This window comes from Drosophila bipectinata, chromosome 4 (genome assembly GCF_030179905.1).
Source record: "Drosophila bipectinata strain 14024-0381.07 chromosome 4, DbipHiC1v2, whole genome shotgun sequence".
Classification (NCBI taxonomy): domain Eukaryota; kingdom Metazoa; phylum Arthropoda; class Insecta; order Diptera; family Drosophilidae; genus Drosophila; species Drosophila bipectinata.
In genome coordinates this window covers 17,220,407-17,237,543 of record NC_091740.1, presented here as the reverse complement: position 1 = coordinate 17,237,543, position 17,137 = coordinate 17,220,407, and the positions used below count along the sequence as shown (strand labels likewise).

Genomic DNA, 17,137 nt, shown 5'->3' with positions numbered 1-17,137 from the left:
TCGATGGCCTCCAGCGTGCGATGGCGCTCTGTCAGGAAGTTATCTAACTCCTTTCATGTTGGCATTTCGGCCTTATTATGTGCTTTGACGAACACATAAATACCAGAAGACAGTCCCAATCCCCAACATTGATGGAGAACATTGCTAGGGCTGTCAGACAACTCTGAATGGTGTCTTGCAGCTCCTTCAGCGCGACCCCGGACTTTTGAGAAATAACCTGGATTTTGAAAAGGATCTTCAACTGGCTGTTGACCAATAGCCGCCGGTTCTCTAATCGGTCTGTGAGGCTTTGCCACGCTTCGAAAAATCCCTCATGGGTAAGCGGAGCCTTAGAAACAATGGCGTGGGCGTCACCAGTTTTTTTGGACAGTAAGTGGAACAACTTCTCTACCGGGGTGAGCCGCGAGCTTTGGATGTAAATGGCCGTAAACAAGTCTGTGAAGATAATCAGGTGGGCCACCGAAGATAATCAGGTGGGCCACCGAAGATAATCACCCGCGAAGACCTCGGTATCCACCGGAGGTAACCGGCAGGCTGTAGACGTGGGCGTGTGTACATTGACGGAAGCCTGAGTGGATTGGGAAGCAATTTTCTCCCGAAGCAGGGCAATACACCTCGAATAGACGGAGTAACAGTAGCTGTACTTCGATTCCAGCACTCGAGGTGGTCGCATTGTCGTCTGCCACGGCTAGCAAATTGGAGCAGCTCTCACAGCTCTTCTCCACCTTCTCCCACAGTGCTCGAATTTGGTCCCGATGGACTTCGCACATGTATTGAGAGCCTATTTCCGTTTCTCTAGCGCTTGCAGCGTTTATGTTAGCCTCAAATTGGCTAATTCGATCTAATTCGCACTTTGAGCCATTTTCGCAACGGAGCGAGTCTGCCTCTGTGAAGGACCGGGGATTGTATTGACGGATTCGTCACTCTTTGCCCTTGGAATGGCACTAGTCGCCTTAGGCTTCAACAAAGGCGTCCGCGGAGATGCGGATTGAGATCTGTCCAAACGGATGGTTGGACCATCTCCCGTGGTCACGCTTAGAGTCCAAGTCGCTGGTCAGCGCTTGTCGACTGACTTGCGCAACAGGTGCCTCGTACGAAGTGGTGCCCGGTCACACTAATGTGATAGAAACGGTGAAATCGCGGATGAAATGCGATTACAAGGAGCAAGTGAGAACTAGTGGCGCCGATGTCGAAAGGAAAGTCGTGTGCGGCAAAATTCGAATGTGGAAAGAAAACTTCAGGAACCAAAAAAACCCAAAGGGTACGAGGTTGGTGGAGATTGTAGGCGGATGTTGCCTGATGCGGAGTAGAAGCCGCGTTAGAAGCACGGAAAATGGACAAGTACCGGAAAATTCCTGCTTGTTCGAAAACAAATTGATGACGAACTATGTATGTATAATTATACAAGTGTGGTTCGTACGTAGATATTGAATTCTTAACTATTTTCGAACTTGCGTAGCCGGAAAGGTGGACTTGACCAAAAAAAAAAAAAAATTAATAATAATTAATTTTTGGCTAATTGTCGGATTTAATTATTATAGAGCCAGAAGGGTGTAGTTAAAAATCTTAATCTTTAATCAATTGAGGTTAATTATCACAAAGCTTGAAGGGAGGAATTGAAACCGCGGCTCTATTCAGACAGAAGCTTGATAATTAAATTATTAATCATTTTTGACTTTAAGTATTAGGTGGCCGGGAAGGTGAATAAAAAAAACTGGCCCTTCGCTCAAAAAGAAAATAATAATTAAATAAATTATGGCGGATATAATTATAAATATATATAAATTTTTAATTATTTGATTTCCTTTTTTTAAGGTTAGTTTTTACGCAGCCAGATATGCCGTCGGCACCATGTACGTACCCCAAAGAAAAAAAACAGCACCAAAAAAAAAGACAACACGGCTACTGCGGCGGCTAGGTTGAGAATTTAAGCGACACAATCTCAGATTAGTAGTGAAATGGCGGTTTATAATTGTTGGTTTTAGAAAATTTAAGACATTTTTTTTAATCTCTTTCGGTTATATATTTCCTAAAATTGGAGGCAGTAAATATTTGGAAATAAATGGACATGCATGCAAGTACGGATATATGTAAGGCAGTGGTAGGCACCCCAATACATTGATATGATTTTAACGCATTAGTGTTAGTAAAGAATATTAGAAAGTAGGCTGTGACCATGACGTTTTACACATTTATACTGTGTGTGTGTGTGGCAGAGCTCGGGCAGAGAAATTTCCTATGCCCTCGGGATAGGGCCGAGCCGACCTCTGATGTAAGGGCATGTTGGGCATATGTTGGCACAGTGGAACGTTGATAAGTGGACTGTATATGTACGGTGTATGACTGTATATATTACATTTTGTCGGTTATATATTTCCTGAAATCGGAGGCAGAAAATATTTGGAAATATATGGACATGCATGCAAGTACGGATATATGTAAGGCAGTGGTAGGCACCCCAATACATTGATATGATTTTAACGCATTAGTGTTAGTAAAGAATATCAGAAAGTAGGCTGTGACCATGACGTTTTACACATTTATACTGTGTGTGTGTGTGGCAGAGCTCGGGCAGAGAAATTTCCTATGCCCTCGGGATAGGGCCGTCCCGACCTCTGATCTAAGGGCATGTGGGGCATATGTTGGCACAGTGGAGCGTTGATAAGTAAACTGTATAACTGATGGAACAGAAAAGTTATGTGGTGTAAAAAATTGGGGAAGAAAAAAAACAAATATTACGACAACGGCGAATTTGGTGAATTTGGTTCGGTGAGTTTGGAAATTTCCGGAACTAATTCACACCGGCTGGCCAATATTAATTATGCCAATATTCACTTGGTAACCGTTCGACCGTTGGCAAGCGAATGGATAACCAAAGGCCAAAAACGGCGAGGAATATGGCGAAGCACACAAAACGGAGACGGATGGAAAACTTTGTAGAATTTGTAGAAAATCTCAAGCTGCCGTTATGTCGGAAAACTCGGACGTGGAGTTGACACGGTAGGAAAAACAAATCTTGCAGAAATTTAATGTTCGGACCACTGCTGAAGACCGGCAGAGAGACGAAGACGGAAAAATGTCGTACTTATCTTTTGGCGGAACAATGCCGGAAACTGCTGGTAGTGAATATCCAAAAATATATCCGGCTCGAAGGACCAAAATGTTGTAGGGGGGCGTTGCTGCCGCAAAAGATTCCAGAAGTAAGGATGAAATAAGAAGTCGGGGGCGTCTTCGGGGTAAATTAAAAAAAACGCGTTCAGCTTTATTCCGCTGCTTACAAGAGATTGACTTAACTAGAACAATAAAATAACGATCGACGACAACCAACGAGAGAGAGAGGGTGCACAGAGGGGCGAGTGTGGATGCGCTCTTCTGCACGATGCGCTCTTCAGCGCGGGTGCGCTCTTCAGCGAGGGTGCGCTCTTATGCACAGCTGAGCGGCACAACGGCCTCTCACCTAAAGGACTTTTAGGCTTTTATTGGGATCCGAGGACTCGTAGCTACAGTCCAAACTGGGAATTGGACAGCAAGGCGGTTATGATGAAAGTGCACTCCAGGTACTGGTGCATGTGGAGGCATATCCAGTACGCATAGCTTGCAAGATGGCCGATGAGGACACATTGAAAATTCCATTAGACTCTGTGAGGGTGATTTTCACGAGCAAATTTTAAGACAAACAATTTCAGATGTGTCCCATTGTGCAGATTGCAGTAGTCTCCAAAAGTGCACACTTGCCGTCCCCTTCTTTCCTATGCCTTTTTTTTAGAACCGTTAAAGCTCCCTGGCATGTGCAAGTAGGTTCGTTTTCGTTGCAAAGATAAGCCCAGTTTCACTTTCAAATCGTTCTTTGACTCAAGCGGATTGACCTAAGATTTCACCTTTTTAAGAATAAAACACGTGGAAATATCTAATTACACGTGTTCCGCAATCTTTATATTTGAATTAAAGTGAATTTATGAAACTAGTTGCAACCAAACAAGTGCGAGTTTCAAGTGCAATTGAGAGTTGCTGTTTAATTTTCCCTGTGGGTCGGCCAATATCAGGTGAGAAAAAGAAACTGCAATTCTTGGGGAAGTTCTAATGGCCATAAATTTCGCAGAGCCATGGTGGCCTGGTATTTCGGCCGAGCACATACATAAAATATATATAAGCCAGAAACGCAGGAATCCGAGATGAGGATTTAGAGCTATTGAGGAGCGTTTTGGAGGAACAGTAACGGATCGTCATGAAACCCCCCCCGCTGTTCCCTAACATTACATAAGGACCACGAGGTTTCCATGAGGCGTGGAATCAACTCCCCCCTCTCCTCTCGCCTACTATAAAAGTAGCTCTCGCGGATTTGTGTTCTGTTTTCTACCATGCTGCATCCGTTATTTCCCCAAGAGAATTAACAGAAAAACAAATACCATATAACCCCCACAGTTTTAGATGCATAGCTGATCTGCCACTGTAGGGAATGTAAAACTTTAAAGAATTTTGAATCATAATTGTTAATAATTGTTATTTTCTAGAATTAATAAGTTTTGAAAGTTTTTGCTTTTGTTAAATTAATTACCTACTACATCCTTTAATATCTATATATATATATAAATATCTACACTATTATGAAGTAAGCTTTAGAAAACACCTATAAATACATAGCTGCATCGGAAGTCGACAGGCCTGCTGACCTCGAGGGACGAGCTGTAAGTACGGCATAGCCGCAACAACCTAACGAATATTTGTTAGAATGACATAGAAAAGATATATAAATATGTATATGAATATTTTGGATGAAGTAAAATCATGAAGTAGAGCAACATAGAGTAATTTCCTTAATTTTCTAAATTCCAATCAATATAAATTAAGTAAATCATAAAATTTAAATCATACTAAATCATTTTATGTTAAGGTTAGGTTAAACCCTTTGAATAATGATGTTGGATTAGGATTAGAATTTGTTGTAGTAGGAATAATGAACCAAACACTGAAAAATCTATTGAATATAATGAAGTAATGAAATTATAATGAATCGCGTCTAAATATTTCCGTGGGGTTTCCAGAGACAAGCTAACGTAAAATGGGTTGCCCAATGATAATGGTGCAACAAGGTAGGGCGGGTAAAGAGGAGATCCATAACACCTGAGTTCTCCAAGCTAAGATCCTCATTCTCTCTCTCTCCCCCACCACTTTGGCCACTCCCTTCCCTTAAGCACTGTCGATTTCTTTTATTTGGTAACCCTGATTTGGGGAAGCACAAGAACCCTCCCTCTGGCCCTGAGCTAGGCCGGCAACAGACAGTGCGTGCTCCCGATCAGAACCAGGACGTTACAGATAAAATGGCGTCCAACCGTGGAGCCGACGTTGGAGTCAACCGTGAAGCCAACGTGGGCAATCGTGGTAAACGTGGTGACAAGGTATATAGTACAGAATGACCATACGTGAAGAACGATATGTAGATATTTTCCCTCACAATTTCATCCGTTCCCAAAAATCCATTATAGCTAAAAGTTCACAATTTAAATCAGGAGATCTTTGGATGACACAGTTTGGTAATAGCCAATCTAGTGGCCAAGACTCACGTTTATTAAATACATATATCGTATTTCTTGTATTCCATCAGGCTTTACAATATCAGTCTTGGATTTTTCGTCCTGAGTCTAAATCGGTTCCTCACCAACTGAATGTAATTCCTAATATTAATTTCGGAAATCAATTAAAATTGGAGATTATTTTTGCTGAGCATTCTTGGCAAGACTCTCTTTTCATTGACAGTTTCCACAATAGTGCAATAGACCCAAAGTAAGAGAATGTGGGATACCTTAGCTGAATAGTTAAGTTAGCTTGTCTCGGAGTAAAACCCCAACAACAATGAAAAATAAATCACTAACCAAACATATTTAAGATAAACAAAGCAAAAATAAAATATAAACATAAATAATGGCAGTCAGACGCAGTCTAGAAAACTTGGTAGCACGAATGTCCAATGAGAGAGATACTACAATAAGCTGCACTATATGCAATGATACAAATATTCAAGGAGAATATGTGGAGATAGCATGTAAACACAAATTCCATCGCCAATGCATATTGTCGTGGTTAGATAATAATGAAACTTGTCCGATTTGTCGAAGTGTTTGTCAGCGAGATCAGGTTGAAAGCCAGACTTTGACTAATGCAGAAGCGAACGTTCCCCACTCTAGGACAACCAGAGCTGGTGGAAACAATAGCTCAACCACCGGAACTATTCCTAGAAATAGACCTAATACCCGATCACACCAAAGACCGAATGCAAATGTAAACCCCCGAACGAGTCTAGGAGCTTCATCGCGTCAGGAAATAACAAATACTCAGGCTACTGCCGATTCCAATGGTATTAGTGAAGAAAGAATTCAACAATTGATAGCAAGTTCTATGGAGTCATTTCGTATAAGCATGGCAGCAACCTTGTCCGAAGAAGTTCGTACAACCCTTAATAGCTTGTCGTTAAACGGGATTCCACGAGAAAACCCAGAAGAACCTCAACTTGAATGGGATTTTCCTGCACCCTTGGCCCATCCTCGTATAAGTTTAGACAGTGGAGCACGATCCAATCAATTTCACAGACGTAATAATAATTCGCCGGTAGTTCAGGAATCTTTTCGAGACTTCTCGGATAAAACTGCTGGAGTTATCTCGAATTGGCATATCAAATTTACAGGGTTGCTTAGTGATATCTCAGTAGAAGACTTTATTTATAGAGTTAACTGCTTAACATCTCAAAGTTTAAATGGAAATTTTGTATTGCTCTACAAATTTGGACATTTACTTTTTGCTGGACCAGCTTTGAATTTTTATTGGCGCTGTCACAGATCTAATGAGGAAACCACCTGGTTCGATCTATGCACTCGTTTAAGAGAAAGGTACAAAGATCAACGTACAGAAAGGGACATTAAAGATACTTTACGTAGACGAAAACAGGGTCGAAAAGAAAGTTTCGATGAATTCTTAGATGCCATGGTTGCTATTACTGATGCCTTACGAGAACCATTGTCTGATGAAGAAATCGTAGCAGAAGTTCGAAACAATCTAAGACCAGAGTTATATCATGAACTTTTGCATGTAGATACCCCATCATTGTCAGCATTGAGACGAGAGTGTCACAAACATGAGGCATTCTTTGGCAACAATAAGTATAAGCAAGGGAATTTACAAAACAACTTTAGACGTACAGTTAATGCCGTCTCGTTAGAGGACCAACAAGATGAAGTTTCGGACTTAGAGACAGATAACCAGAAGGTGTTTGCAATAAAGACTTCCATGAAGTGCTGGAATTGTGATGATCCAGGGCACAGGTATTTGGACTGTCTTAAACCTCGGCGCGTGTTTTGTTACGGATGTGGAGCTTTAGATACCTATCGACCAAAATGTGTTAAATGTAATCCGCATTCGGGAAACGATCCACAGGACATCCGCAATTCACACAAGAGGGATGTCCGCAACTAAATTCAAGCGAAAATTTAATTATACTTTCAAATCCAAATAAACCAGAACTGTTAGATGAAGAAGTTAGTCATAAAATCAGGAAGCCGTATCACATAAGACTTAAAGAATACGAGTCAAGAAGATCTGAATTGTTTTCAATTAAATACCATAATTCACGATCATCTAGGCGAATGCGAAAATTTTGGAACAGTTTGAAGAAGTCTACAACGTATACAGTATCGAGCCTGTCACAAAATGCTCAAGATAATCGTCCATTTGTTAAGCTTCACATTTTCGATCAACCCTATTATGCATTATTAGATAGTGGTGCCAACAAAAGCATCATAGGTGGAGAATTAGCAAAAACAATAGTAGATTCAAAGCAATATCAAAAACAAAAAGGAAGAGTTTGTACAGCAGACGGAAAACGTCAAGAAATTTCAGGTGCAATAGTAATATCATTGATAATATAACAACCTTGAAAACAATTTTGAGTTTTTAATTGTTCCGTCCATATCATTAGACATTATATGTGGAGTTGACTTTTGGAATCAATTCGGAATTTCTATAAACTATCAATCCAATCTTCCCGAAGTACATGCGATAGAAACGAGTAGCGACAAACTAGCATTATCAGCCACAGAAAACCGCAAGTTACAGAACGTCATTGAGTTATTTCCTACATCTGAATGTGACGGATTGGGTTTAACAAAGTTGGTTGAGCACGTAATCGACACAAAGGATACGCGTCCGGTTAAACAGCGTTATTATCCTATTTCGCCAGGCAAAGAAAAACTTTTGTGTAGCGAAATTGACCGAATGTTAGAGTTAGACATTATAGAAGAAGCACCTCCATCGGAATGGTCTTCACCGATTGTCCTATTAGTAAAACCAGGAAAGGTAAGGTTTTGTCTGGATTCAAGAAAATTGAATAGTGTTACCGCAAAGGACACATATCCTATGCCACACTTAGAAGGTTTATTGAGTAGACTTCCTACAGTTCGATGCGTTTCAAAGATCGATTTAAAAGACGCGTTTTGGCAAATTGCTTTAGAAGAGAAATCTCGACCAAAAACCGCGTTTGTTGTCCCAAATCGACCGCTATACCAGTTTAAGCGCATGCCTTTTGGTTTGTGTAATGCACCCCAAACAATGTGCAGATTAATGGATCAGGTTATACCATATCAATTAAAGTCTCACGTGATGGTTTACCTAGACGACCTATTGGTATTATCTTCTACTTTGGATGAACACCTGACTCACTTAACCGTAGTTGCTTCCCATTTACGTAAGGCAGGGTTGACCATCAATATAGCCAAAAGTCAATTCGGCTTATCTAAAGTGGAATATTTAGGATATGTAGTAGGAGAGGGCACTCTACAACCGAACAACGACAAAGTCCGTGCCATTTCAGACTATCCTGTCCCTGCAACGCAGAAACAATTACGACGGTTTTTAGGCATGACCGGTTGGTATCAGAGATTTATACCACAGTATTCGACAATAGTTTTTCCACTCACAGAATTATTGAAAGGAAAATCCTTAACATGGAACGACGATGCACAGAAATCTTTTCAAGCCATTAAAGACAAATTATGCTCATCGCCAGTATTAATTAGTCCCAATTACGACAAACCTTTCATCATTCAGTGCGATGCATCCATCTATGGAGTAGGAGGATTATTGGCGCAGTGTGACGAAGACGGATACGAGCGGCCAATCAGTTATATGTCCAAAAAGCTTAACAAGGCTCAGCGAAATTATTCGGTAACCGAATTAGAGTGTTTAGCGGTAGTTTTAGCCATTGAAAGATTTAGAATGTACATCGAAGGACACCCCATTAAAGTAATCACCGATCATGCTAGTTTAAGTTGGTTAATGAAAAAGAACGACTTGAGAGGTAGACTAGAAAGATGGGCCATGAAACTTCAAGGATACCAGTTGACCATAGAACACCGAAAGGGAAGTGAAAATGTTGTACCCGATGCCATCTCTCGATCTTTCGAAGGAGATGTGAACGTTGCCAATGTAGACATCGAAGTATGGCCCGAAATAGATCTTAGTTCCGATGCGTTCCAGTCTTCGGAATATAAAGAACTGATCGACAAAATAGTTGCCAATAACATGCCCGACTATCAGGTAGTTGACAACTTGCTTTATCATCGTCGTAACTTTTCCAGAGGCGATCTGGATAAAGACGATCAGTGCTGGAAGTTGGTAGTCCCAAGTCAATTGAGAACAGAAGTTATTAGAGCAGCCCATGATCAACCATCCGCTTCGCATTGTGGCATGGCAAAGTGCTTAGAGAGAATCCGCAGAACTTTCTCATGGCCAGGAATGGTTATCAATGTCCGCGATTACATCCGCCAATGTGAGGTATGTCAAACTTGCAAGCATCCCACACAGAAAATGAAAATTCCAATGGGACAGCAAACTAAAAGCGAGAGACCTTTTCAGAGACTATATCTCGATTTCATCGGTCCTTTTCCTAGAACCAAACGAGGAAATATAGGAATATTCATAATTTTGGATCACTTCTCAAAATTCACCTTCTTGAAGGCTGTAAAGAAATTTACATGGGAGATTGTAGTTAAAATCCTTAAAGAGGATATTTTCGATTGCTTTGGAGTTCCACAGGTAGTAGTTACTGACAACGGTAGACAGTTTAAGGGAAATGACTTCTCTGCGTTTTTGAATCGGTACGGAGTCCAACACCGGTGCACAGCAGCATATGCTCCTCAGTCCAACGCTGCAGAACGAGTAAATAGATCTATTAACGCGGCGTTAAGATCTTACATTCGGTCAGATCAGAGGGAATGGGACAAGTACTTGAGTAGCATTAATAGCGCCTTGCGAAATAATCTACATCAGTCGATTGGAATGCCCCCATATTTAGCCGTTTTTGGACAAAACATGATTACTCATGGTAACGATTACCAACTTTTAGAAAAATTGGGATTAATTAATGAGGGATCCACTACCCTTAATCGATTAGACAACTTTTCCAATATTCGAGGGGACATTCAAAAACATATGCAGAAAGCCTATCAGACCAACAAACGTACGTATGATTTGCGAAGCCATCACCGGACATTTAATATTGGCCAGATAGTAACGAAGAGAAACTTTAAGCTAAGCAATGCCGCAGGAAATTTCAACGCTAAGCTAGCGCCTGTTGGAGTAAAAGTCCGAGTAAAGAAAAAGTGCGGACAATCGCTGTATTTACTAGAAGACTTATCAGGAAAAGAATTAGGGACCTTTCATGCTAAAGACATCTGGTAAAGATCACCCTTTTTTCAGCTTTGAGCCGAAAAATAAATTTTTCATTCCAACCTGTGGGTGTGAGGGTGATTTTCACGAGCAAATTTTAAGACAAACAATTTCAGATGTGTCCCATTGTGCAGATTGCAGTAGTCTCCAAAAGTGCACACTTGCCGTCCCCTTCTTTCCTATGCCTTTTTTTTAGAACCGTTAAAGCTCCCTGGCATGTGCAAGTAGGTTCGTTTTCGTTGCAAAGATAAGCCCAGTTTCACTTTCAAATCGTTCTTTGACTCAAGCGGATTGACCTAAGATTTCACCTTTTTAAGAATAAAACACGTGGAAATATCTAATTACACGTGTTCCGCAATCTTTATATTTGAATTAAAGTGAATTTATGAAACTAGTTGCAACCAAACAAGTGCGAGTTTCAAGTGCAATTGAGAGTTGCTGTTTAATTTTCCCTGTGGGTCGGCCAATATCAGGTGAGAAAAAGAAACTGCAATTCTTGGGGAAGTTCTAATGGCCATAAATTTCGCAGAGCCATGGTGGCCTGGTATTTCGGCCGAGCACATACATAAAATATATATAAGCCAGAAACGCAGGAATCCGAGATGAGGATTTAGAGCTATTGAGGAGCGTTTTGGAGGAACAGTAACGGATCGTCATGAAACCCCCCCGCTGTTCCCTAACATTACATAAGGACCACGAGGTTTCCATGAGGCGTGGAATCAACTCCCCCCTCTCCTCTCGCCTACTATAAAAGTAGCTCTCGCGGATTTGTGTTCTGTTTTCTACCATGCTGCATCCGTTATTTCCCCAAGAGAATTAACAGAAAAACAAATACCATATAACCCCCACAGTTTTAGATGCATAGCTGATCTGCCACTGTAGGGAATGTAAAACTTTAAAGAATTTTGAATCATAATTGTTAATAATTGTTATTTTCTAGAATTAATAAGTTTTGAAAGTTTTTGCTTTTGTTAAATTAATTACCTACTACATCCTTTAATATCTATATATATATATAAATATCTACACTATTATGAAGTAAACTTTAGAAAATACATATAAATACATAGCTGCATCGGAAGTCGACAGGCCTGCTGACCTCGAGGGACGAGCTGTAAGTACGGCATAGCCGCAACAACCTAACGAATATTTGTTAGAATGACATAAAAAAGATATGTAAATATGTATATGAATATTTTGGATGAAGTAAAATCATGAAGTAGAGCAACATAGAGTAATTTCCTTAATTTTCTAAATTCCAATCAATATAAATTAAGTAAATCATAAAATTTAAATCATACTAAATCATTTTATGTTAAGGTTAGGTTAAACCCTTTGAATAATGATGTTGGATTAGGATTAGAATTTGTTGTAGTAGGAATAATGAACCAAACACTGAAAAATTTATTGAATATAATGAAGTAATGAAATTATAATGAATCGCGTCTAAATATTTCCGTGGGGTTTCCAGAGACAAGCTAACGTAAAATGGGTTGCCCAATGATAATGGTGCAACAAGGTAGGGCGGGTAAAGAGGAGATCCATAACACCTGAGTTCTCCAAGCTAAGATCCTCATTCTCTCTCTCTCCCCCACCACTTTGGCCACTCCCTTCCCTTAAGCACTGTCGATTTCTTTTATTTGGTAACCCTGATTTGGGGAAGCACAAGAACCCTCCCTCTGGCCCTGAGCTAGGCCGGCAACAGACAGTGCGTGCTCCCGATCAGAACCAGGACGTTACAACTCAACAGAAGACCTGCGAGAGTAAAGTTGCAGGGCAAATCCGGTGCCAGGTGAAAACATTGAGCGTTCATAGCCAGGGACATCCAAACGCAGCAAAGATCGACTCACACGTCCAAAACGTAAATAAACATCTTCCATCGTTAAAAAGAACGAACCAGCGAGTGGCGAAAAAAGATAAGATGAGCAGAGATGCGGTGCCAACGTCTCGATTACCATCGTCTTCTTGTCGCTGGACATCCACAAGTGAAGGTAAGAAGTAAACAACTCGCCTTGAAAATAGTTTTTTTTTGTTGGAGAATATCAATCAGCAAACGAAGCAAATTATTGGAGGAATTGAAGAAAGCGTCAACCGTTACCATTAAAGCCCACGCCGTTTGTTGTTGGTAGCGCAGCAGAGAGCAATCGGTGTGACAAATAGAAGCTTGTGAAGAGGAAGAAATAACGGCACCAGCAGCGCCGTTTACTGGGGTTTTTTTAAAGATCGCGATTGTGGTAAAGGGAGGTCAATAGCCTTAGAAGGCTCTCTATACACAAAACGGCTGATTTTCACCGACATAGGCCAAATGTTATCATTGAAGACTGTAGGGAAATGTTGCGCCGGAACTCCCAATTTAAAGTTAACGAACTTGAGGACGTTGATGTCAGCATCCTTTTTGACAAGCATAGCACAGGCTAGGCCTATCACTCGGCTCCACATTCAGCAACTGGGTGCTTGTCCCACAATGCGACTATTAGGGTTGATCCGCTTCTTCCTCGGGACAGCCCTCTTAGATACTGTTGGGGCCTAGCCCAGTGTAGCCTTTTTGCTCCCAGTGCTGGTAGGCATAGGAGGGGGAGCAACAACATGCACCCCAGCTGAAGGGGCGCGTCCAGCCGCATCATTTACAAGGGCGTGGTCCACTTTGGCATTAAGGCTTTCGAAAAGGGATTCCAGATCCAGAACTTTATGATTTAGCTCATCTGTTTTGGAATGCGAATCATTTCCATGACACATTAAGTTCGTAATATTAATTCGGAATAGCCTCCGAGGTATAATCCACACAGGCGATGTGATCGGCACGCCACCAGATCGACGCGCACCTAACGGCATTAGGAAAAGTTGGGTAACAGTACATTTGCACTACAGAAGAAAAAATATAGTTAAGAGGCTCATAAAAGTTGTAGTTTTGTAATAACCCCTGCATTATTTTACGGTCACCTAATCTCACATGAATGAAGAGAGAACTGGGAACCATTAAATATTGTGGCAGAAAACTTGAATTATGTGTAACTTAAGTTATAGGTGGAAAAATAAGAAAGTCTAAGAGTTATTCCGAATGAGGTCCAGCGAGTGAGTTCTGCGCAGCCGCCGAATCTGTTCGCTGTTGTCAAGGAGAGTGGTCGCCAACTCGTTGGGGTGGTTGTGTAGTCTCTGGATGTACTTGCTGCACTTCCCTGGATCACCTCTTTCTCCCATGGGAAGCCAAGCACCTCAAAACGGCGTTTGATTTTCTTGGTCTTTGCCATTCTTAGAGCTTGATCTACCATCTTCAAGAATGAAATCCTTAATTTTCATCCTTATGAACGAAGATTTGGCCGCGATCTGGATATTGCAAAAGACCTGTTGTGAAAATATAGGAACTTGTCAAAGGCTTATCTACAAAATAAAAAAAAAAATTTGTTTTTTCTTCTGTTGGATTTCTGGGTAATAATCATTTAAGGTACTCCCCTCAAAGATCTCGTAAAAATGAGCTAAGATTTATACCTCGTAAGGCAAAATCTATGAGTATACTGGATTTTGTAAAGCGTTATGTCCCCACAAAAATTGAACAATAATAACCATTCGGTTTCTATCGCGTTCCTGTCGCAGATTGTTAAAAATATCTCCTGAGATACTCCGCTCAAGGATTTGACTTAAAAGCACTATGATATAAACATTGTAAGGTCTCATTGTATCCTGGGTTTAAAAAAATATACACATCTTAGCCGGCCATAAAAACAATGTATAGTTTTAACTTACTCGTATTACGAGTATTACGATTAACTCGTATACGAACTACCGAACTGAGCGGACGTGCTTTGTCCGAGCTCCGGGAAAACTCCACCATAATACAGCTATTCAAAAAAACTGGGGTAACCCAATATAAGCGAAAAGACGCTGAACTACAATTTACTAAAAGCGACAGACAAGCTTTTTATAACAGTTGTGATGTGCTAAACCAAAACTAGTGCATTGTTCAAAAAAAAAGTAAGAGCCACGCAATGAGCTCATTGAGCAACGATCAAAAGAACGAGCGTAGAAGTTCAGTGAACCAAAGAAACGACGTCTACTCTTACTTCTCAACCCGCGATACCGAAGTGGAAAAATCGGCGATTATAAGCAACCCGGCTTTACTGACCGTTGAAACCCAAAGGGCACGGTCTTGCTCACCCGCTCTGCTCACTCCGACTCCCGCGTCATGGAGTTCGCAGTGTAAAACCCCCCCTCCAATATCGGAAACAAATTTCGCACCAACAACTAGCAGCGCTACAACTTCTGCAACAACAGCGAAAACCTCTGCAACTCAAAGTACCGCGACGTCAACGACTACAGCGAGTACAAAAACAATAACCTCGGAAAGTGCCAAAGCGGTAACGGCCACACAGACTGGAATGGATCGCTACATCCAAATTAAGCGCAAGCTTAGCCCGCAGAGTAATCCGGCAGGCAACAAAACAAAAATTGACCGTGTCCTGAATATCGATAAAGAACCAGACAGATCCACTACTAACAGATTTGCCCTACTGGCGGAGGCTGAGGAAAACCAACCAGCCCAAGACACCGCAAAAAAACCCAAGCCCCCTCCAATCTATATTAGGGAGAAAAGCTCGAGTGCCCTGGACAACAAAATTGAATCGTTGATCGGGAACGGTGACAACTTTCATGTTGTTCCGCTTATCAAAGGGAACATCCATGAAACAAAGGTGCAAACCAAGACTGAAGAGCACTTCCGAATCGTGTCCAAATATCTGGACACTGTACAGAAAAACTATTACACGTACCAGCTGAAAAGCAGTAAAGGCCTACAAGTGATAGTAAAGGGAATCGTACCCGATCTTACCGCCGCCGAAATAAAAACCGACCTTAAGGAAAAGGGCTTCGCCGTCAAGAATGTTATTAACATTCTAAATAAAGATAAAAAGCCACAACCCCTCTTCAAGGTCGAGCTCGAGCAGGTCGCTGAAGAAGAACGAAGTCCACCCAATCTACAACCTGCAATATCTTTTGCATCGGAAAATCACTGTTGAAGAACCACATAAACGCAATGGTCCAGTGCAATGCACTAACTGTCAAGAGTATGGACACACAAGGTCTTACTGCACACTTCGGGCTGTCTGTGTAGTCTGCGGGGACGCCCACAAGTCCGCTTGCTGCACTACAAACAAGGACAGTACCGTGAAGAAATGTGGAAACTGCGGAGGCAGCCACACAGCAAACTATAGAGGATGTATGGTGTATAAGCGACCGCAACGCGCAACCAAAATCCACAGAATGCGTACATTGCGTCAAAAACTACGCCAGACGTCTTCTTCGCCAAAGCTGCGAGATCCTCATTCGGTCCACTAAACACCACCAACGGCTTCTCCTACGCCGAGGCTCTACGATCTGGAAGGGAAATTCCAATTCAGCCTAACTCTCAAAGCGCTCAACAGGCCCCAGAACAGCCACACAGCAAAATGGAAACTATGAGGCTTACCCTCCAACAAAGTATGATGGAGCTTATGTCATTCATGCAAACGACCATGCAATCGCTTGTTTAAAACCAGAACATGGTGATACAGCTGCTCGTAGCACAACAGTCTAAATAATCTATGCAGGCGCTACGAATATCAATGTGGAACGCCAATGGTGTCTCACGGCATAAACTAGAATTATCACAATTCTTAACCGAAAACCATATTGACGTTATGCTACTGGTGGAAACGCATCTTACAAGCAAATACAACTTTCATATAAGAGGCTACACAATCTACCGCACAGATCATCCAGATGGGAAAGCCCACGGCGGAACTGGAGTTCTAATCAGAGAACGCATTAAACACCACTTTCACAAAAGGTTTGCAACAAACTCCTTGCAGGCCACATCGATACAAATTCAGTCAAGCAACGGAATCCTTTCAATCGCTGCCGTTTACTGCCCTCCTCGTTTCTCAATCTTGGAAGGACAATTTATGGACTTCTACAATTCACTTGGGGATCGATTTATAGCCGCAGGAGACTACAACGCCAAACATACGCACTGGGGATCACGTCTAGTGACTCCCAAAGGAAGACAATTGTACAATGCAATTATAAATGTGAAAAATAAACTGGTTTACGTTTTCCCTGGAAGTCCCACATTCTGGCCAACAGACTCACGAAAGCTACCAGACCTTATTGATTTTGCAGTGACAAAAAACATACCTCGCAATCTAATAAGTGCAAAAGCAGTCTCGGACTTATCATCAGACCACTCGCCAGTGCTTCTAACGCTTCTTCAAAGCCCAGAAATAACCGAACACCCCTTCAGCCTGACGACGCCAAAAACGAACTGGCTAAAATACAAAAAATACGTGAGTGCCCACAGAACAGAACACAGAACTACACCATCGAAGCTGGAGTTCCACAAGGAAGCGCACTCGGCCCGTGTCTATATGTTTTGTATACTGCGGATATTCCTACG

At 41.6% G+C, this 17,137-nt stretch overlaps 1 long non-coding RNA gene across 2 annotated transcripts in view; it reads right to left on the bottom strand.

The window, feature by feature from the left end:
• The window catches only part of LOC108120235 (uncharacterized), a 70,180-nt gene that overhangs the window by 31,187 nt on the left and 21,856 nt on the right, over positions 1 to 17,137 (bottom strand). Inside the window, exon 3 of one of the 2 annotated variants that reach the window (XR_011443539.1) lies at positions 13,630 to 14,055. The exons of the other annotated variant lie outside the window; for it this stretch is intronic. This is a non-coding gene — a long non-coding RNA (uncharacterized lncRNA). Of the gene's footprint in view, positions 1 to 13,629; positions 14,056 to 17,137 lie in introns of those variants that run through there. 2 annotated transcript variants of the gene reach the window in all.